General features: G+C 41.7%; 1 protein-coding gene across 11 annotated transcripts in view; it reads right to left on the bottom strand.

Moving 5' to 3' along the window:
- Nucleotides 1-24,138, bottom strand: part of PTK2 (protein tyrosine kinase 2) — a 383,889-nt gene that overhangs the window by 350,147 nt on the left and 9,604 nt on the right. For 2 of the 11 annotated variants that reach the window (XM_039527645.1, XM_039527646.1), the window contains exon 2: nucleotides 6,705-6,761. The exons of 8 other annotated variants lie outside the window; for them this stretch is intronic. The gene's annotated coding sequence lies outside the window, so the exon portion shown is untranslated. Of the gene's footprint in view, nucleotides 1-5,578; nucleotides 5,686-6,704; nucleotides 6,762-24,138 lie in introns of those variants that run through there. One more of the 11 variants, XM_039527648.1, reaches the window with a different exon arrangement.

A 24,138-nucleotide genomic window follows, 5' to 3' on the forward strand; every position in this document is an offset into this window, starting at 1 on the left:
GTTATGTGAAAGGCATTAATGGGTGACATCAACCACTTGTTTGGTCTATAGACAATTGCAGAGCTGCTTGAGGCTGTGCTGGCAGGGGCTTCATGTGTCTCCCTTGATTTTTCCCCAAAAGTCAATAGGGTTCTGGCCACTGATGCCTAGAACATTCCCTGAAATTATGGAATTGATCAGATGCAGCCTTCAAAAGTTACTCTGTTACAGATAAAGAAATGGAAAAATGCTGTTGAGTTGCGTGCAAGGCCTTTGCAAGCTCAGCCAATAATATTACCACCTCTCACTTTGGAAGCTATTAGGATATACAAGTCCATTGGTTTACCAGCAATTTTTAAAACACATTGTACTGGTTGAAGCAAGGTTGCTTGACAAACAGTCAAAACTATTTTTAAATCCAATACATCTAAATATTGATATAACATTCATCACAATAGCGTCAGAGCACCTGTGTGTGGCTTGCTTCTTATAGGTGGAGCTGATAACACCACCTATTACTGAAGGTTGCCTGACATTTTCCTGTTTTCAGTTGCTTATTACATTGTCAAAATGTAACCACCTGGGCTGAAATTTTCAATGCCATTTTCCCCCCAGGACCTCAGCCTTATTCAGTACCCAGAATGTGCGGTGCTCAGCTAATGAGCAGCTACTCAATATTTTGTTTTCTCTTCATTGTTAAATATGTGGCTCCATGCCTTATTTACTGCACGCTATTCAAAGCCTGGTCTGAAGACAGAAATAAGTTCCTCATAAGCTTTTTTCTTGTCACTATAGTATGTGTTTCACAAAGCATAATTTATTTTCATAACACCCCTGTGAAGTGAGAGGTGGTGATACCCCCATTTTACAGATAGCAAATCAAGACAAAAAGAGTAAGGTCAAAACTATCCAATATGAGTACTCAATTTGAGATGCTTAGGGACCAGATTGTCAGTATTTAGCATTATATAGTGTTTTATATGTTCAAAGTACTGTTCCCATTGACTAAAGTTGCAGCTGTGAGTGCTCAGCACTTCTGTAAATAAGAAACAAAGGTCTCAAAGGCAGGCACTCAAAATGAGGAACACACAATTAGTGACTATCTGTGAGAAGTCTGGTTTAAATCAGGGGTGCCCAACCTACGGCCCATCAGAGCATTTCATAAGGCCCACAGCCGACTTCAACACAGTAAGTGTGTAAACAGATTGTTTCTATGTATAGTATTGTCTATCTAAATACATACAGAACTTAAAATATAAGTCAATACTGGTGACTTTAAATCTTATTAAAATATGGAGAATCTGTTTGGCCCACACAAGGTTATGCCGAGGTTTATGTGGCTCCCCTGTGTAATAAGATTGAGCGCCACTTGTTTAAGTGACTTGCCTAGCATCATATAGGAGCTTTGTGGCAAAGGAAGAGATGGAATCCAGCTCTCCAGGGAGGTATTCATCTCTCTGACCCCTGAAATCATCCATTCTCTTCCTGCAATCCATTGCCTTGTTCATTACACACCTTCCAACTTCTGCAACAAATGAAACAGGGGTCTTACAGACATGCTCATTCACTACACAATCCTGATTTATCTCCCAAAGCAAGTCTGTCTGTCCTGGGGAATTGACTGGGGTCCTGAGGAAAAGATACCGTGTGATCACATAATTAAAGACTGTCTCATACTGCTTATGCACAAGGAGGTCAATTAAGGCTACAACAGACAACCTTAATTCTGGCATTTCCTAACTTTTGAGAGCTTTATTTTGCAACCTTAATAATGTTCTTTTAATGTAGTTTTGTGTGTGTAATAAAGAAGTATAGTACGTTAGATACAATATACGCTATGAATTTATCGCCTAGGTATCTGGGTACATAACACAAATAAAAAAGGGATGGTGCAAAAAAATGGCCAATAATTAAATTCAGCTAATCCCAGCCTTCTCCATTCCCCCAAACTGCTGACCAAACAAATCTACTTCCATCCCTCCCCATAAACATACCAGAAAAATGCTATGTTAAATGTAATGTGTCTTGCTAAGAATTATTTTGAGAAAGTTCTGGCCTGTGTTTTACAGGAGGTCAGACTAGATGACCACAATGATCCTTCTGGCCTAGGAATCTATGAATCTATCATTGCTTACTTGTCATGGTGCTATATTTTAAAGTACTATGATTCATGGAGCTGAGTGAAAACTTTATAACAAAGTCTTATCCAAGAAGGTGAACTCTACTGCAAGATATTTACCTAACAAACTAATAAATACACAGTTGTCATGGTTTTACCAGGATATGACTCACTTCAGTCTTTTACACACTGTGTATTCCAAAGTACAAATGGCTGCAGACCAAAAAGCACGCTTGTACATGACATCATTACATTAACAGCTGTCCATTTTAAAAGGTCAACTGAAATGAAAGGAAACAATCAAAAAAGATCCTAAATGTGGATAGTTCCCATCTAGGCTTTTTACACATGATAAATACATTTTGAGATGAACTTGGAAGTCTTTTTACCTGCAGAAAGACAATTTGAGGCTCTGACTTTTCTGGGTTATCCATGCTACTGTTGAAGACACTGCTAACCCCTAAAACAGACCATGAATTGCATTGCCTTCATTATTGTAGATGTCAGGGATATCAACTGCTACATGAAACACATGGGCCTGAACTCAGGTATTAGCAGGTAAGGGGCCTCATACTAGCCTTTAACCACTGGTGTTATAAACAGTGTAAAACTTTTCAGAAAAATGGATCATGCCTCCACTGCCCATTACCATAAGTCTCAATTACCGCCTTGAAACTAAAATTCAAACAATTCCCCATGCCTTACCAGCTGCCAATGGCCTAGCTATCTCTTACCCAGCTAACAAAATCTTTAATATACTCCCTCCCAACAATTTCTATTCACTGTCAATATAAAAATTTAAGACAGACTGAAAATCTGGGGCATGACCAGATGAACTAAGTTTACTATAAAAAATGAAAACACAGTATGACCCTGGTCCATAATACAAATAATAATACTTAAACATTATATTGATTAGACCTGACCTAAGGAGAGAAGGAAGAACAGTGAAGGGGAAAGAGGATAGGGGAGGCCACCTCATGTAACCCTGAGGTCCCCGCTGCTTAATTCAGGTCTCACATGCTGTACAGGACATTGGATCTTGGTCTCAAGCATCCAGGTTGGAACTTCAGGGCTTTATTGTTTGCTCTAACTACAAAGCTTCAGGTTTTTTAATGAAGTGATAAAACTGCAGACTGCTAAAAACTTGAACTTTACTATCTTTAACTCGAATGGAAAAAAAAACCCAGGAAAACCAACTTTAATCAGGCTACGGCATTAATCTATTCATAGCTATGCAAGAGTTTAGTACAAATAGATATGGCACATTGGAAATGAGGGGAAGAGTGGGTGGGCAGGAGGGGAGAAGTAATTATTCACCTAGAACTTTAAAAGCAAAAAAAGGCTAATTAGCATCCATGAAATCCCTGGGCAAGAAATTAGAGAAAGTGTTAGTGTGCAAGAGAAGACAGTCACATAGTGCTGCACATTTGGGTAGTAATGAGACAAGTGAACCAGCATTAGGTGACCTTCACTAGTGACGGAAGATCTACAGACCAACTATCTCATAGACAGAATTTCAAGGACTTTATAAAGTGAAAGAGGGTACCCTGAAGTTAATCTGAAGAGTAGCTTTCAGTGTATCACAGCCAGGGATGCAGTTTTATTTTTGCTACATCCAGAATGCTAGCAGGATTTTGTACCTGCTGACATGTATTAATCATGATTGCAGCAAGAAAGCCATTACAATAGTCTAAATGGGCAAAAATAATGGCATGAACTGAATCAGCAAGTTTGGTGAGTAAGTGCACTGGCACTCCTGAACTGTCGGCAGAAAGATTTTGTTACAGTTCAAAACATGAGTGATGTGAATCTTGCTAGACTCGTCACCCACCCTGCTCACCACAAAAGAGTGTAGCAACAAAAAGCATTAAGATGTGGGCAACAAGAGCGAGTAACTAGTTTCCACAATTCTGCGTTGACTACAACCAATTATACAAAAAACCCAGACATCCAAGTAAAACATCATGTAGCCAATGATTTTAGTTTATTGCTCATTCATTGTGTGATGTTATTACTAAGGCTAAGATTTTGCCACAGATATTTTTAGTAAAAGTCACGGACAATAAAGAAAAATTCACGGAAGCTGTCCGTGACTTTTACTAAAAATATCCATGACAAAATGGGAACCTGCTGGGCAGCTGTGGGACAGGCTTGAAGCTTGAGGGTCCCCCTCCACCCTGGCTCGGAGCTGCAGGGGTCCCTCTGCCACCCACGGGGGCTTGAGGCTGCAGGGATCCCCCCGCCAACCACTGAGACCAGAAGCTGCAGGGGTCCCCCGCAGCTCCCTTCCCTCATGGGAAGCGGCAGCTCCCAGCCACTGCGGGTGAAGTCACTGAGGTCTTTGGAAGTCTCAAAATCCGTGACCTCTGTGACAAAATCATAGCCTTGATTATGATTAACTAACATGTATGTCATATATAATCGTATGCTAAACAGAGTTAAGTTGTGGAATGATGGAAGTATAAGACTGATCAGTAATCAGAAGGGATAAGTATGCATTAGATATCTAAGTAAGGAGGGCTGAAACGCAAGGCCTACAGGCTGAGGCCTGTAATACTTTAGCTTAGCCATACTAGACTTAAGAAATGCTTGACGTAAGTAAGTAACTGTGCCACAAGATTACAGGAAAAGATTTACCAATGGATGATATTGTGAAAAATTAACAGTAAGAGTATTTTTTTTTTTTGCTTACAAGATACCCGGTAGTCACATTATTCTACACGCCCTAACCACCGGGTATGAGGTATAGTCAGAATCACATTATAAAAAGAGGGTCCCCAGAGTGGGAAAATTGAGCTCCCTATGTGAAACTCCAGCAGGAGCCATCCCTGTACTGATGATCAATTGGCAAGGCAGCCATCATACCTTAAGAATATCCTTAAGGATATGAGCATAACTATATTTGTAATTTGTGCATAGGTCTTTATAGAATTTCTGTATGCATGGGTAATCTTAACCTTAATTATAACTTTAATAAAACTTGTAAAACAGACTAGACCTTGTACTTGTAAGTGCATGTGTAGTCACTATCCTTGGTCTTTATGTGTTCCTAGGGAGTCTAAATCTGAAGAAAGTAGCAGAGGTGACTTTCACTCTGTTGAGCTTGAAACTGTAGCCACAACAGCCAAACCAATGCTGGTGTAATATAACATCACTAAAATTAACTTTAAATAAAACTAAAGGCTACAATCAGCAAGGGAAACAAGTCAAAAAAATATCAGTCTCAATGCTGATAAAATATAATAACCCTGCAGTGATGGATTAAAGCACTTAGGGAAAGCACAGATGAACTAAAAAGGAGACCAAACAGGACTCAAGGCATAAAGAAGAGAAGTAGAAGGGTTGAACACCACAGGCGACAGACATATTTCATATTTGTGATTTGGCAGAGTGAATATACAGAAAATACAGTTTCTACCTGAAACCATAGGAAGTACAATATGGAACTAGAAGATTGTTAAAATTCTTTTCCATTACCATAGTGTCATCCTGATTCTACAGTGTTCAGTTCAGCAGCTTTGGTATGAAGCAGCTACAAAGCTTTCGTAGGTAAGAAAGGGTCTTTCAAATGCCCCTCACACAAGCTGTCCACAGGACAGAATGAGCTTAGCAACCCCTGCACCCATCAGACTGGCAGGAAGACTGCAATAGTGATGTCACAAAGATGCTATGTCTTTACAGGGTCCTGGTAAAAAATAAAAAACTTCAGTGGATATCATTTACAACTTTAAGGCATAGCGTAAGCAACATACACAGACACTCTGAAGAAAATAGCCTCATTGGACACCACTTACATATCCATTAAGAGCTCAGCAAGTGTGGTCAACTTCCCTATAGCATCAATACTACTACTAATTATTAAAACCTCTTAGCACTTACAACGCTTTTCATGAGTGGATCTCAAAGAAGATCTCGGTGGGCTTTACAAAAGAGGCTAGCATAATTATCTCCATTTTAGAGATGGAGAAATATAGCCACCACGAGGTGAAATGACTTTCCCAAGGTCACCCAGCAGACTAGTGACCGAGCCAGAAATAGAATCCAGGCCTCCCGAGTCCCAGTCCAGTGGTCTATCCACTAGGAAACACTGCATCCCTTATACTTAAGAGAAGTATATTTTTGAGTGCTTTGCATAACTCAAAAATTGCTTAATGAATTTTTCTCAAATAAAAAAAATCCTTTTTGACTAAGTTCAAACATGGAAAACAATCCAAAATAAGATTTCCCACCCTCCCCCTCTTTCAGAGAAGTGAGTGAATGAACAGAAGGGTCATGTATTCGACAGTTAAATTTATTTATAACTATAAAATTTGTTTTACAATAGTACAATGAAAAGATTACATGATCTCATATGCCATCTAAACTAGATTTACGTCAAAGGGAATCTGGGATGAATTTTGTTACAGTTTAACATCAATTACTTACCATTGTGATCTTCAAAAGCACCTAACAGAGTTAAGCAACGCAAGTCTGATTGAAAAATTCAATGGGACTTGTGCTCTCTTAAGGTCCTTGTGTGCTTTAGAATATCTCAGCCTAAACAGTTTTACCCAACATTAATAAAACGCAGTGAAAAAATTAGTTCACTGGAAATTCCACATACCTTAAGTAGATTTTCCAGCGCTCAGTAGTAGGTACTTGCTATGACTGAGATGGAAGTCTGAAATGATAATTTAGACTTGATCAGGATCCTTTTTTGACATATGAAAATTCAGATTAGTCACATACTTGATACCTGTTGAATGCAAATAGTTTAACAGTGACCCCAGCAATATTAAGTCAAAATAATTTTCCAAATAAACGGACTATGTGGCAGTCAGTTGGGGTACATCTTGTGTTATGATATCTACTGGAGATAGAAGTGAATGCCTTATCGCGCATTAGAGTGTGTTGTTAACAATATTGTACGTGATGTGAAGGTGGTTACAAAAAAAAAAGTGCTGGAGACTTTTCCCTTATTATTTTCATGCTTTCAAGAATCATAGAATCATAGAATCTCAGGGTTGGAAGGGACCTCAGGAGGTCATCTAGTCCAACCCCCTGCTCAAAGCAGGACCAAACCCAACTAAATCATCCCAGCCAGGGCTTTGTCAAGCCTGACCTTAAAAACCTCTAAGGAAGGAGATTCCACCACCTCCCTAGGTAACCCATTCCAGTGCTTCACCACCCTACTAGTGAAAAAGTTTTTCCTAATATCCAACCTAAACCTCCCCCTCTGCAACTTGAGACCATTACTCCTTGTTCTGTCATCTTCTACCACTGAGAACAGTCTAGATCCATCCTCTTTGGAACCCCCTTTCAGGTAGTTGAAAGCAGCTATCAAATCCCCCCTCATTCTTCTCTTCTGCAGGCTAAACAATCCCAGTTCCCTCAGCCTCTCCTCATAAGTCATGTGTTCCAGCCCCCTAATCGTTTCTGTTGCCCTCCGCTGGACTCTCTCCAATTTATCCACATCCTTCTTGTAGTGTGGGGCCCAAAACTGGACACAGTACTCCAGATGAGGCCTCACCAGTGCTGAATAGAGGGGAATGATCACTTCCCTCGATCTGCTGGAAATGCCCCTACTTATACAACCCAAAATGCCATTAGCCTTCTTGGCAACAAGGGCACACTGTTGACTCATATTCAGCTTTTCGTCCACCGTAACCCCTAGGTCCTTTTCTGCACAACTGCTGCCCAGCCATTCGGTCCCTAGTCTGTAGCAGTGCATGGGATTCTTCCGTCCTAAGTGCAGGAATCTGCACTTGTCCTTGTCCTTGTCGAACCTCATCATATTTCTTTTGGCCCAGTCCTCTAATTTGTCTAGGTCCCTCTGTATCCTATCCCTACCCTCCAGCGTATCAACCACTCCTCCCAGTTTAGTGTCATCTGCAAACTTGCTAAGGGTGCAGTCCACACCATCCTCCAAATCGTTAATGAAGATATTGAATAAAAAGGTTTTGGATGGATGGGTCCTGATGAAACCGTAACAGTCTAAACCAAGGTTTCTCAACCTTTTTCTTCCTGAGCCCTCCCCTATAAAAACTCCACAGCCCACCCGCGCCACAACAACTGTTTTTATGTATATAAAAGCCAGGGCCAGTGCTGGGGGTAGCAAGCAGGGCAACTGCCCAGGGCCCCACGTGACGGGGGGGCCACAAAGCTAAGTTGCTCAGGCTTCAGCTTCAGCCCCAGGCGGCAGGACTCAGGGCCTCAGGCTTTAGCCCCATGTGATGGAGCTTTGGCTTTGTGCCCTGGGCCCCAGCATGTCTAATGCCAGCCCTGCGTGGCAGCCCCCCGAAACCTACTTGCAGCCCTCCACAGGGGGCCTCTTATCCCCGGTTGAGAACCACTGGTCTAAATGTATCTTGATGCTGAGTGAGAGAGAGAGAGAGAGAGAGAGAGAGAGAGAGTTGCATACCACAAACGAGGCCCCAATTCCTGAATGAGGGTTCTAGGTGCTACAAGACTACAAATAATAAAAAAAAAAAAAAAAGTCTCCCTGAAGAAAATCTGAAAACAGTATCTGGTGAGAAGAACTGGTTACTCATCCTGTGCAGTAACTGTAGTTCTTTGAGATGTGTGTCACTCTAGATGAGTTTGCAATCCCTGCACCTTTGAGCAGAGATTGTCATAGCACTGTCTGTTTGGCCCGTGCATGCATGCTAGTCAGTTTCATGCCCCGTACCATCATTATATAACACTGCGCAGGCGAACTGCTCTCCATTCTTTCTCTACCGCAAATCCCTATAACAGAGAACTCCGAAGCAAAGGGGAAAGAGGGCAAGTAGTGTGACACCCATAGGTACAGACATCTCAAAGAACTACAGTGACTGCACAGGGTGAGTAACCATTTCTTCTTCTTTGAGTAGTGTCCCTTTAGGTGCTCCACTTTAAGTGACTACCGAGCAGTTCCCCATAAGGCAAAGGAGGCTTCAGAGTACAGTCCAGTATGGAAGAAAATACAACCGAGACGAACACAATATCAGAAGCAGAGTTGTGAGTAATTGAATAGCGTTCAGTGAACGTATCCATAGAAGCCCAGGTAGTGGCCTCACTTATTTCAGTAACGGGCATGTTTTTGAGAAATGCCATAGAGATGGAAATGGACCTCATATAGTGAATTTGTATGTCCAAAGGTGCTTGAATATTACAAAATTCATAGCAAGTATTATGCAATCAGATATCCACTGGGAAAGTCTTTGATTAAAGATTGCAGACCCTTTCAATCTATCTGTGGGCAAGACAAAAAATTTGGGGGTCTTTCTTAAGAGTTTAGTCCTAATTCAGATAGAAGTGCTCTCCTGATGTCAATGGTGTTCAGTAGTGCCTCTTGCTTATCTAAGTGAAGTTTAGGTGGAAGACTGGCGGGTGAATGGGTTGGTTAATATGGAACTTGGAGAAAACTTTAGGTAAAAATTTGAGGTGAGGTTGCAACATGACCTTGTCCTTAAAAAAAATACTGTGACAAGGAGGTCATGCCATAAGAGCCCCTTTTTTCTGCAACCCATCACGCCAATGTGATGGCTATTGGGAATGCCGTTTTCATGGATAAATGGAGCAGCGAACAGGTAGCCATCAGTTCAAATAGTGGTCTTGTATGGCAGTGGTTCTCAAACAGGGGTACACAGAAGTTTTCCAGGGGGTACGTCAACTCATCTAGGTATTTGCCTAGTTTTAGAACAGGTTACATTAAAAACATTAGCGAACTCAGTACAAACTAAAATTTTATACAGACAATGACTTGTTTATACGGCTCTATATACTATAAACTGAAATAGTACAATATTTATATTCCAATTAAGGCTGTCAAGCAATTAAAATTAATCGCGATTAATCATGCGATTAAAAAATATTATTGCAATCAATCGCACTGTTAAACAATAATAGAATACCATTTATTTAAATATTTGTGGATGTTTTCTACATTTTCAAACATTGATTTCAATTACAACACAGAATACAAAGTGTACAGTGCTCACTTTCTATTTATTTTTAATACAAATATTTGCACTGTAAAAAAATGAAAGAAATTGTATTTTTCAATTCACCTAATATAAGTAATTATAAAGAGATTGCACTACAGTAAAGTTGAATTTACACATGCTGAATTATGTACAAAAAAATAACTACATTCGTATGGCACTTTTATAACCGGCATCATAAGATATTTACATGCCAGATGCACTAAAGATTCATATGTCCCTTCATGCTTCATCCACCATTCCAGAGGATATTCATCCATGCTGACGACGGGTTTTGCTGGATAACAATCCAAAGCAGAGCGGATTGATGCATGGTCATTTTCATCATCATGAGTCAGATGCCACCCACAGAAGGCTGATTTTTTTGTTTGTTTGTTTGATGGTTCGGGTTCTGTAGTTTCTGCATTGGAGTGTTGCCCTTTTAAGACTTCTGAAAGCATGCTCCACACTTTGTTCCTCTCAGATTTTGGATGGCACTTCAGATTCTTAAACCTTATGTCAAGTGCTGTAGCTATTTTAAGAAATCTCACATTGGTACCTTCTTTGCCCTTCATCAAATCTGCAGTGACAACATGTGCTGGGTCATCATCGAAGACTGTTATAACATGAGTGCAATATCCAGTGGGGTGAGAAAAACTGCTTAATCTAAATGTTGCTCAGTCTAATAGAATTGAGAGTTTAGACTGCGTGCTTATATTTTCTTTTGGTAACTAACTGACGTTTTGCCTATTGCTTATAATCACTTGCCTTCTATGAGGAGATAACTGGGTCTGTGGATGAGGGGAAAGCAACGGATGTGTTATTCCTTGACTTTAGCAAAGCTTTTGATACGGTCTCCCATAGTATTCTTGCCAGCAAGTTAAAGTAGTATGGGCTGGATGAATGGACTATAAGGTGGATAGAAAGCTGGCTAGATCATCAGGCTCAATGGGTAGTGATCAATGGCTCCATGTCTAGTTGGCAGTCGGTTTCAAGCACAGTGCCCCAAGGGTCGGTCCTGGGGCCGGTTTTGTTCAAGATCTTCATTAATGATCTGGAGGATGGCGTGTACTGCACTCTCAGCAAGTTTGCAGTTAACACTAAACTTGGAAGAGAGGTAGATATGCTGGAGGGTAGGGATAGGATACAGAGGGACCTAGACAAATTAGAGGACTGGGCCAAAAGAAACCTGATGTCAAGTATCAGAGGGGTAGCCGTGTTAGTCTGGATCTGTAAAAGCAACAAAGAATCCTGTGGCACCTTATAGACTAACAGACGTTTTGCAGCATGAGCTTTCGTGGGTGAATACTCACTTCTTCGGATGCAAGTTCAACAAGGACAAGTGCAGAGTCCTGCACTTAGGATGGAAGAATCCCATTCACTGTTACAGACTAAGGACCGAATGGCGAGGCAGCAGTTCTGCAGAAAAGGACCTAGGGGTTACAGTGGACGAGAAGCTGGATATGAGTCAACAGTGTGCCCTTGCTGCCAAGAATGCTAATGGCATTTTGGGCTGTATAAGTAGGGAAACCTGGACAGATGACTAGGGAGGATTATAAACATATTGCTCTAGCATGCAGGGTGTAATCAGGAAGGGCAAAGGACAACTGGAATTGCAAGGTATGTGAAGGGTATGTGAAGGGTAACAAGAAGAGTTTCTACAGGTATGTTAGCAAGGTGGTGGTCAGGGGAAAGCGTGGGCCCCTTACTGAATGGGGGAGGCAACATAGTGACAGATGATGTGGAAAAAAAATGAAGTATTCAATGCTTTTTTTTGCCTCGCGCTTCACACACAAGGTCAGCTCCCAGACTGCTGCAGTGGACAGCACAGTATGGGGAGGAGGTGAGCAGCCCTCAGTGGTGAAAGAACAGGTTAAGGACTACTTAGAAAAGCTGGACATACACAAGTCCATGGAGCTGGATGCAATGCACCTGAGGGTGCTGAGGGAGTTGGCTGATGTGATTGCAGAACCATTGGCCATTATCTTTGAAAACTCATGGTGATGGGGGGGGATGTCCCAGACAATTGGAAAAAGGCAAATATAGTGCCCATCTTTGAAAAAAGGGAAGAAGGAGAATCCGGGGAACTACAAACCAGTCTGCCTTCCCTCAGTATCTCAAAAAGTCATGGAGCAGGTCCTCAAGGAATCCATTTTGAAGAACTTGGAGGAGAGGAAGGTGATCAGGAACAGTCAACATGGATTCACCAAGGGCAAATCATGCCTCATAAACCTGATTGCCTTCCATGATGAGATAACTGGCTCTGTGAATATGGGGAAAGCGGTGGACGTGATATACCTTGACTTTAGCAAAGCTTTTGATACAGTCTCCCACAGTATTCTTGCCAGCAAGTTAAAAAAGTATGGATTGTACGATTGAACTATAAGGTGGATAGAAAGCTGGCTAGATCATTGGGCTTAACAGATGGTGATCAACGGCTCAATGTCTAGATGGCAGTCAGTATCAAGTGGAGTGCCCCAGGAGTCGGTCTTCATTAATGATCTGGATGTTGGGATGGACTGCACCCTCAGTAAGTCTGCAGATGACACTAAACTGGGGGGAGAGGTAGATATGCTGGAGGGTAGAGGTAAGGTCCAGAGTGACCTAGACAAATTAGAGGATTGGGCTAAAAGAAATCTGATGAGGTTCAAAAAGGACAAGTGGAGAGTCCTGCACTTAGGACAGAAGAATCCCATGCACTTCTACAGGCTGGGGACCAACTGGAGCATATTGGGCTGCATTAGTAGGAGCATTGCCAGCAGATAGAGGGAAGTGATTATTCCCCTCTGTTCGACACTGGTGAGGCAGTATCTGGAGTACTGCATCCAATTTTGGGCCCCCCACTATAGAAAGGATGTGGACAAATTGGAGAGAGTCCAGCAGAGGGCAAAACAAATGATTAGGGGGCTGGGGCATATGATTTATGAGGAGAGGCTGAGGGAACCGGGCTCATTTAGTCTGCACAAGAGATAAGTATGGGGGGATTTGATAGCAGCCTTCAACTACCTGAAGGGGGGTTCCAAAGAGGATGGAGCTAGGCTGTTCTCAATGGTGGCAGATGACAGAACAAGGAGCAATGGTCTCAAGTTGCAGTGGGGGAGGTTTAGGTTGGCTGTTAGGAAAAACTTTTTCACTAGGAGGGTGGTGAAGCACTGGAATGGGTTACCTAGGGAGGTGTTGGAATCTCCACCCGTAAGATGTTTTTAAGGCCCGGCTTGAGACAGCCCCCTGGCTGGGATGATTTAGTTGGGGTTGGTCCTGCTTTGAGCAGGGGGTTGAACTAGTTGGCCTCCTGAAGTCTCTTCCAACCCTAATCTTCTATGTTTCTTCTATGATCCTGAAGGTCAAGATCTGAGAACCAATTCTTTTGATCTAATGAAGGAATTATCGCTGAAAGTGCCACCATTTTGAATTTTTGTGCCTTCACATAAGCGTTGAGTAACTTCAAATCTAGGATGGTCTCCAACTGCCATTCTTTTCTGGTACCAGGAAATACCTGGAATAAAAATCCTTTCCTCTGTGCTGCATGGGAACTGGTTCTATAGCATCCAAGCTATAGAAGAAAGTCTGTTTCTTGACGAAGCAAGCTCTCATGAGAGGGGTCGTTGGTGGAAGAGTTATAAAGTGAATGGCATACCCTGTGGAGATGATATCCAAAATCCACTTGTCTGTAGTGATCAACTCCAAAACCTGCCTGAAGTGGTAAAGGCAGTCACTGAAGGGAGGAAGGCATGTGAACTGTTGCAGCTTGTAAGGACTATGATGGTAATTCAGACCCTCGACAAGCCCATCCAAATTGCATATTCTGGACTTCTTTCGGAAATCTGGAAAGCTGAGAGCCAGGAAGCCCTTCTCATAACTTTTTCCTGTAGCCTGGATTTAGCACGGTGCTGCCTTTCACATTGGTTAACTGTGTCAACCACCAAAGAATTAGGAGAGGGATGAGAAAATAAAAACAAACTGTCTTTTGCTGTTTCGTATCTGCCTACACACAAGAGAATGGAATAGTAGCCAGACAATCTTTACAGGGGCCCAGAAGTGCCTCTTTGACAGACAACGCCATGTGGGCAGATGAGGATGAATGAAGGATGTCAAGAAGCTCATGATGAAGTTCTTTAAGCTCCTTGTAATGGGGTTATGGTCGTCCCTCCTCTTCTGGGCCTGAGGGAGGCCACACTGCCTCACTACGTCACTGGGATGATGGCCTAGTGTCAGAGGAATTAGCAGAGTAGGCATTATTGGCCCAGCCTTTGTAACAGGGTGGAACCCCCAAACAGTCAAGAGACCCTAGACCTTCAGGCAGGGCTGAGCTAAAGAGCAGTCTGTAGATTCAGGCCTGTAGAGCTAACAAGCTGTCTACAAGCTCTAACCCTTAGGTACGGGAAGAGCTAGCAAGAAGACTATGGTGGGGAGGCTGCCACCACGTCCCAGCCCAGAGCCCTCCCGCAACATGCTGACCGGCTGTTAAGCCACCACACCACCAAACTGACATCTGGTTTCCCTGGGCTGCTTCCTACCAGAGTCCCGAATCAGGCTCTATGGTCTCAGGATCCGCTGCAGCATCAGAGTACTCAGCCACCAGCAGTCCCACCAGCTCCTCCCCGGCCTTGGTCCTCCCTAGGTCCAGGGCGCTGCCTGGCTCAGCAGCAGGGTCGGCGGGTTGCAGCACATAAGACACATCTGTCTCCTTCCCTGGCTCTGCTCAAATTGAGCTGGGGGCTCCACCTTTTGTACTTCTTGCCCCGACTCTCAACTTCTGGTGGGAAGGACGAGCCTGGCCTGATTCCACCCACCCAGGCAGGCAGAGAGTGGTTCCTCTTCCTCTGGCTCTGAGGGAGGCCACAGCACTTCCCTACACTCCTCAATAGGATTCTGCAAGGTGTCAGCAATTCTCTTCATGAGATCCTGGAACTGTTTAAATTCATCTGCCAAGGATGGAGGAGGCGGTATAAACTTCTTCATCCAGAGAAGAGATGTTGGCCAGAGGAGAGACCTCGTCATTGGCTCTAGCATCTTGCTCCTCAAAAGTTTCTTCTTGAGGATCAGGTGTCCTAGAGAAGATAGGCGATGAAGGCTGCCTATTTCTGCAACAGGTGGTGCTCGAAGCCCTGGAAAATTGCTGGTGAATGGCTACCCAAAGGTCCCAGTATGACTGAGGAGGTGCATAAGGCATAGGACAGGGCACCCCCGGGTGGCTTCGACCTTGTGCCATGAGTAGTCGAAGGCTGAGAGACTTCTGGAAAGAGGCCTCTATAGGGGTGAGGAGGAGAGTCCTGTACTGATATTTGAGAAAACGAGGCAAGGTCTTCATCAGAATCCTCTTCCTCAAACTCACTATGAAATGGTACAGCTCCCAGAGAAATCTGTAGTGAAACTGTTGGTACTGAGTGAACTTCCGGAGATCTCGATGTCCTGGGTACCGAAAATATGTTGGAGCTCAGCAGTGGTGAATCGGAGTCTCAGATACAGCCAGGACCGATGGAAAACTAAACTTCTGTGGTACTGAGCATGCTGTTGATACACAACTACCTTATCTACTAATATCTATCTGTATATAATATATATGAAAAAACATTTTTTTAAACTAGGAAGCTAAAGCTACTAGTACCTACTAACTAATTATACTAATGCTAACTACTACAAAAAAAAAACTGGGACACAATTGAGTTCATCTCAATAGGGACAAGTGCCAGAGTTCCATCACAAGCTGAGGCAACTGAGAAGGAACTGAGGGCCGTTCACCCATACAGTGCTATAATAACAATCGTACAGGACACGAGGCAGACCAGCACACATGCGTGGGCGAAACACACACTACTATCAGAAATCTCCACTCGAAGGTACAGGGGGCGCAAGCGCACCTAGAGTGGAGCACCCATTTTGACAGAATGTACCCTTGCCCTCAGCCAACATGCTATTGTAATAATCTTTGTACAAAGTATGCCTTGTACAAAGGCACTTGAAAACTCATAATTTGTTGGTCATTATTGCCCTGGTAATACGTGTGGCAACACTGTATATAAAGTTATAAGAGTTCCCTGTATAACATTAACACATATTCCAAACCACAGCCCTACCCAAGGAGAAGTTGGCCAACAGGTCTGTCCTAAACAAAGGAATGTATGCTCCGCCTAATTTGCATTTAAGCAGTAAAAAGGGTCATCAAGCAAGAAGGGGAGACAAAGAAGCTCAAACAATTGGAAAAAACCAGTAGGGAATATCCTTCCACATAGATGCTGTCTCCTGAATCTCAGCTGAAAATGTTTTTCAAGAGGGGGACGGATGATATAAAAAGGAGGGACAAATGCCCTAAGGCACCCCTTTCTCTCCCCAGGCCCATCACATTCAAGGCAACTGAAGCCACAAAGGAAGCATTCACTGGATTCTGCGAGAAAGGGTCCTGACCTAGAGGGTTTGGTCACTAAAACGGCTTAAAATATACAGTGAGAAACTTTGCTTGAATATAATATAGTAAGCATTTTAACTTTATTTTCTTAAAACTGTTTCTGACTCTTATGCTTCATTACTTGTACTCAACGTATCTCTCACTCTCTGTAGTTAATAAACTTGTTTTACCTAATCGTTTAAATTGTGTGTTTAAATTGAAGTGTTTGGGAAACTCCATCTTGGGTGGCAAATTGTGTGCACATTATTTCTATTAAAGAAATAATGGACCTTATATAAATTTATATTGTCCAGGAGAGGGCTGGGCAGTACAGTACATACATTTCTGGTGGAAAATCTAAAACTGGTAGTGTGTTGGGATCATACTGTAGTATAACACAGACTAGTAAAAGACAAGGTGTGGCTGCCTGGTTGCAGCACACCCAGACATAGCTGGGAGTGACTTGTGTGGTGGATGCTGTTTGTAAGCAGTCCAGGCTGGAGGCAACATCAACAAAGCATTGTGAAGGATACCCAGGTTAGAGGGCAGTGGTGACACAGCTACTCATTAGTCTGGATTGTACCCTCATATGTCACACCCAGAAGGACACTACACAAAGAATAAGCATTTGTTTCCTCCAGGTATATGTATAAGCAGAAGAGCTAGACCACATTTTAGCTAATTTTACAAACATGCACAAATAAAACTCGGAATAAGCAGGAGAGATTTTAGTCCAAAGGATAGTTCTTTTTTCAGGAAGTGATTGTAGCACTTTAAAATATAAGTGCCTTATCATCCATAAGCCACAAAGTAATTAGTGTGGCATGACTATACTTCACCTTTAAAAACAAACAAACTGAAGATATTTTTCTGTGCTGCACCACACTGTCCATTATTGCGGAAGGTAGCACAACCCTGCATAGCAAGTTAGTAAAACTCCATTCAGTAATACATAGTGTTTTAGAATTTGATTCAGTGCACAATTGTGAGAATGAGAGCAAAAGAAATCATGAACTTTTCAACATTGCCCAATGATCTTTTATTCATCTTAAGCAGGTCAGCCCTGTACAGCACAAACACTGCTTGACCCGTGGCTAAAAGGGGGGGTTGTTTTACGCTGACTTCAGTTCTTTGGCCGGTCAACTAACCTAATGCAAGGCTGTGAGAGTGAATGGCTTGAGATCACCAACACCCATTCTCATTAGACCAAATCTGCCAATTTAACTATTATTCATGAAGCAGGACAGGGGTGAAGGTAAAATTACTGCAATATGCTGAACAAGGGACACATAGCTCAGCCTTGTTTAGTTCTTCAGAAGAGATACAGCCATGGCTAGATAGTCCTCTTTTTTTACCTTTCCTCTTTGGTCACATGTTATCAGTGGTGAACCCCTCCTACCTCTTGGAATTCACACTGCTAAACTCAGTGTGCTCTTGCCTTCTACACTATACTCTGTCAAGTGCTATCTGTGTTTGCCCTGCAGTCCTACACAGAGAGCTTTTCCAGATAGGGGGACAACAGTTAAGGCAAAGAGCTCACACCAGAGCTTGCAGGGATAGCACTTAATCCTTCATTCCTCAAGAGAATGTGTGTGTGATGGTGAATATTTGAAATGGGGAGTACAAAAAAAAGGAGAAAGGAAACTAGTGGGAGAATTCACAAAAGGGCAGAAAAGAGAACAGCAGGAGAGAAAACCTGAGGAATGGAAGTGAAAGGAGATGCATTGAAAAAATGCAGACAAGATTTAAAAATAAAAAGAAAATATTGTATGAGTAACAGAGCACTGAATTCTACTGCAAAGATTCATAAAAGCTATAAAAAGGAACAAAAGCGAGTGAAAGAGAAAACCACACACATATTCACAGCCTGTACATGAAATGTCTACCAAAGCTAAACAGCTTGAAAATTCATCTTTGAGGTCATAGAAAATAATACATGTATGACCACTCTTCCCCTCATACCAAGATTTAAGCAAATTTGAAAAATATTCTGCACTGAGTACATTTCCTGAACTTTTAACTTAACAAAATACTACTTTCCTTTTAAAAACACTGTCACAAAGAGAAACATTTCTCTCTGCATGACTACAGAGATCTCAGGAGTTTTTTGAGCATCTCTCAGTGTTTCCCCCAATACATATGTGGCAAGTCCTCCACAGAGTGTTGGCCACCTACCATGCCTTCTGGTGGCTTTTACTGACACCTGCCTGTATGCACCATCGACAAGGAGTCATTAGCCAGCAGCTGCCAAAGTTGTATTCACAGTGAAGGCTCAGAAGGGAAATTAAGAGTGTATGATCCTACTCAGCTTCCTTATACAGCCAGCTCAGGCACTGGATGTAGAAGAAAACTGTCTCATGCTTGTAAGGGAAAGCGAGTTTCCATCAGCATGAAGTGCAGGAGTGTTTTACATATGGTAGGGCTGAAGAGGCAAACTTATTGAATGGTGAACAGTGAGGTGGTTCTCTAGATCAGGGGTCGGCAACCTTTCAGAAGTGGTGTGCCGTCTTCACTTATTCACTCTAATTTAAGGTTTCGCATGCCAGTAATAAATTTTAATGTTTTTAGGTCTCTTTCTATAAGTCTATAATATATAACTAAACTATTGTTGTATGTAAAGTAAATAAGGTTTTTTAAATGTTTAAGAAGCTTCATTTAAAATTAAATTAAAATGCAGATCTCCCTGGACCGGTGGCCAGGACCACTGAAAATCAGCTCACGTGCCGCCTTCGGCACACGTGCCATAGGTTGCCTACCCCTGCTCTAGATAGTTAAGTACAAAGTTCAGAAGGATCTCACAAAACTTGGTAACAGGGCAACAAATTGGCACCTGAAATCCAATGCTGATAAGTACAAAGTAATGTACATTGGAAAAAATAATCCCAACTATACATACAAAATGATTGAGTCTAAATTAGCTGTTCCCATTCAAGAAAAATCTTGGTGTCATCATGGACAGTTCTCTGAAAACATCAGCTCACTGTTTAGCAGCAGTCAATAATCTTAACAGAATGTTAGGAACCATTAAGAAAGGGATAGAAAATAAAACAGAACATATCATAATCAGAAAATATCATAATGCCACTGTATAAATCAATGGTACACGCATTGAAAACAGCTTCTTGTTGTGTTTATCTCATCTCAAAAAATACAGATTAGAACTGAAAAAGGTGCAGAAAAAGGCAATGAAAATGATCAGGCGTATGGAACAGTTCCAAATGAGGAGAGATTAAACAGACTGGAATTATTCATTTTAGAAAAGAGACTAAGAGGATACATGATAGAGGTCTATTAAATCATGAATGGTATGGAAAAAGTGAATAGGGAAGTATTATTTATCCCTTCACATAACACCAGGACTAGGGGTCACCCAATGAAATTAATAGGCAGCAGGTTTAAAAAAAAAAACATAAGGAAGTACTTCACACAAAACACAGTCCGTGGAACTCATTGTCAGGGGAAGTTGTGAAGGCCAAAAGTATAACTGGGTTCAAACAAGAATTGCATAAGTTCATGGAGGATACATCCATCAGTGGCTATTGGCCAAGATGGTGAGGAACACACCCCCATGCTCCAGGCATCCCTAAACCTCCAACTGCCAGAAGCTGGAACTGGACAACAAGGGATGGATCACTCAATAATTGCCCTGTTCTGTTCATTCCCTCTGAAGCACGTGGCACTGACCACTGTTAGACGCAGGATACTGGGCTAGGTGGACCACTGTCTGACCTAGCATCGCCATTCTTATCAACTGCTTACAACTGGGATGGAGAAAAGTCAGAGTGAGCAGAGAGACAGAAAGAAGGATGGGAAGAAATAAAGAGAGTGACAATCACATAATATTCTCCCCTAGAGAGAATTGGGAGACACTGAAGTTTAGAGCTGAACCATGAATATACATTTTTATTATGACAGTCTAGTGAACTATTTGTTTATCCTTACCAACTGATTTTAAAATTAGACAAGACAATTCTTAAGGGAAATCCTTCACTTTAAATACCCCATCCTGTCCTAAATCTCTGATGCCTCCTATGGTGGTACACTCCACACATCTTCAGCCTGGTTCTTGTCAACCCCTGCCGGCTCTAGTTTATCAACCCATCATGTCTACTGAGTGGCAAATGGCAGCTTTCACCTAAGCTCTATCTACTCCAATTATTTCTAGGGAAACTATCAAGACTATAGTTCAGTGGTTCTCAATCTTTGTGTTATGCAAATCCAAGTGTAAGTCCCTATTTTCATGAATTAACTTAACAGGGGTTCTCAAACTTGGGGTTGGGACCCCTCAGGGGGTCACGAGGTTATTACATGGGAGGTCGCAAGCTGTCAGCCTCCACCCTATATCCCGCTTTGGCTTCAGCATTTATAATGGTGTTAAATATATTTAAAGGTGTTTTTAATTTATAAGGGGGGGGTGCACTAAGAGGCTTGCTGTGTGAAAAGGGGCACCAGCACAAAAGTTTGAGAACCACTGCTCTAGAGGGCAATGACTGCATCACATTTTGTTTCTTTCCGCAAACTAAGTACTCAAAAACAACAAAAGTAAAATATGGTAACAATATGTTAAATAGAGAGATCCAATTATTATATTCTATAATATTTCTCTAAACAAAAGTTTAATGTTATAATCATGGAAGATATGCTTTAAAAATAAATCCCCAAAACAACATGCAATTTCTCAGACCTTGAAGGCTTACATTAATTTCATAAACTTTCCTCTTAGCTCAACTTTTTGGCTTGAAGGCAGTTCTGTATACCCTGAAGTTACTTTTAAATATCTCTCTTCTAAGTCTGCCTGAAGCCTAAGTTTTCACTAGTGGTATTTCTACACAGCTGCTGGAACTGTGCTTCCCAGCATAGGTAGACAGAGGCACTTTAGCTCTGCTCAACCTACTGTGCTAAAAATAATTCAGTGTGTCTGGCCATGATGGCATGAGCAGTGGCTCAGGCTAGCCACCTGAATACAATCCTGTCCAACCCCATGGGTTTTGTACTCAGGCTGCTAGCCCGAGCACAGTCCATGACACCACAGCCACAATGCTATTTTTACTGCGCTAGCTAGTGCATGTCTGTCTCTATCCGCATTGGAAAGCGCCTCCCAGCTATTGTGCAGACATTCCTAAGGACATTAACTCAAGAGATTTCTGCCTCTACTGAGATTTAGGTTATGTCTACACTACATCTTATGTCAGCATAATTTACGTCGCTTGGAGGAGGGTGACATAACTGTAAACTCTCTAGTTCAGTGGTGCCCTTAAAAGTTTGAGATTTGGTAAATCATAGGAATTAAAGAAAAGACCTATTAGATCAATGAGTCTGTTCCCCTGTAACTTCAGGAGGAATTCTCTCAAATAGAAGATGCATTATTAGTTTCCAGTAGAGGCCACAATGAGATAAACTTCACAAAAGTAAAAAAAAAGTCACAGTCCAGATTTTAAACTTAGTCTAGACTCACATTTACCAAGACATTAAAAAACTGAATTATGTAATCTCAGTAGTGAGTTCAGTCCCTCGAATAACTTAATACTAGAACAGCAATAAAACAGACTCACCTTTGAATGCATTTGAGAGTAAGCCTCCAATGTTAAATCAAAAGTGAGAGCTGGCATATTTTAACAGTGAAAAGTAGTGGTATAGAATCAATGGACATTCTCATCAAGAGTTCCAACCAACCTGTTATTTTGAAAGCAGAAAAGCTAACAACTGCATTAAAAACAATATTAATTACATGAGAATTGCATCAGTAGGCAGTTTCTACCTTTCTTTATTCATGGAGAGAAATATACGAGACTATAAAATGGTGGCTAATCTAGTTGTTTGCAGAAATATGAGCATTAATGTCATCTTTAAAATCAAGATATTAGGAGCTATAAACATTCAAATCCAGAGAATATCTGCAGACAAAGAATATGACATCATTTGAGGAGAAATCCTCCCCTATTTGGTCTCCACAGCCGCAAATGTGAATAAAAGATGTCCCTGCCTCAACGAGTGTAGAACTGATGTCAAACAGGTAACAGAGTTGGCTAGGCAATGGGGATGGGAGGAAAAGTGCTAAGAGATATTATGCAGTTGCTGTTATTGATAACTGCATCATGAGTATTGATTTTTAAAAGTGTACTTCATCTTCCTACAACATGCACATGCACAGATGTGCATACCCCAGCTTACACATGAAGTTACTAAAAGGGTTTGTAGGCTTTGCAGAAGCATATTTTGTGGTGAGACTTGAAAATGGCATGGGTAGAAGCATGGTAGGCAAGATTAGGAAAGGGGCTGCAGGCACTGAGGCTGTATGAAAGAAGACACAAAAGTGCAAGTGAGAAGAATGTGGTCAGCTCTACAGTTTGGGTGAAGTAGAAATTAAAAGACAAAGGCAAACAGTAGACAAGACACACACACTGAACTGGGTAGGGCCTTGAAGCCTCAGATAAGGAGCTTAAATCTGATATGGAAGATGACGGACTGATCAAAATCCAGGATAACACAATTAAGAAACTACAGCATTCCCATAATGGCACTGTAAAGAGAGGAGTGGGAGTAGGAGCAGGAGCCATAACTCTTTCCAACATCCACAGCAAAGAACTACAGAGAAAACAAGAGAGAACCTCACACTTTGAGACCAGCAAAATATTGTGTTTCCCTGGATGGAGCTCACCAACTCAGGCCTATGGAAGTGAGGTGCAGAAATTAAACCACTGTTTATATAATAAAAGATAAAAACCACAGTTTTAGACCCCGCCAAGTTGCATATTACCCCAGAGGGATAGATTCATTTTCTGAGATGTAATTCCCCTTATCCACTTTGATTTTATTTAGTACATTCAAATGTAAATCCTAAGTCAGACACTATGAAAGGTTAACAAGGGCACTGCCAAGTATGAATCATTTAAGACTGCTGCTGCAAGATTCATCCCAGGCACCTTGAGTGAGCAATTCTGACCCAACATCCCTTGGGGGAATAAATAGTTTAACAGTTTTAGTACCGTCCATTGGAGGATCCCAAAGTGCTTTAGACACTAGTGAATTAAGCCTGAGCTAGGTGTTATCTCCACCATTTTACAGATAGAAGAATTGAGGAAGAGTGATTAAACTTACTTGACCAAGATAATTCAAGTCTTCAGAAGAGACATAAATAGAATTTTAGTCTCCTGAATTCCTGTCCTTTAAGTCCATCGTTCTCCCCTTTAATCTACGAGTGATTGGTAGTAAACCTATAGACCTTAGATGCAGGAAGTGTTATTAGATATTGGACACTAGTAGCACTACTAGACTCTCAGTAACTAAATGTAACAGCACTAGGGGTAAGGACTCATGAAAATACCAAAAAACCTTTACTCTTTACAAAAAATCCAAACCAAAGTAAATGAACTACCAAGGTAGATACAGAAGCTCCCCAACTTACGCAAGAGTTCCATTCTGGAACACCTTGCGTAAGTCGAATTTTGCATAAGTCGGGAACGTATCTCCAACAATTATGAAAAATAAAACAAAACAAAAAACAAAAACCTTACAGAACTTACGGAACTTTTTCCGTAAGTCCGGATTCCCATAAATCGGGTTTGCGTAACCCGGTGAGCGTCTGTACTACATTTCATGTTGCTTTCATCACTTCTTGTTCACCCTCTAATTTGTATGCAGCCTCAGCTATTGTAAGTGCTCTAAAATCCAAACAGTTAATCAGATTGATTTGAAATGTCACGTGCCTC

The sequence above is a fragment of the Mauremys reevesii genome, linkage group 2 (genome assembly GCF_016161935.1).
Source record: "Mauremys reevesii isolate NIE-2019 linkage group 2, ASM1616193v1, whole genome shotgun sequence".
NCBI classification, from domain to species: Eukaryota; Metazoa; Chordata; order Testudines; family Geoemydidae; genus Mauremys; species Mauremys reevesii.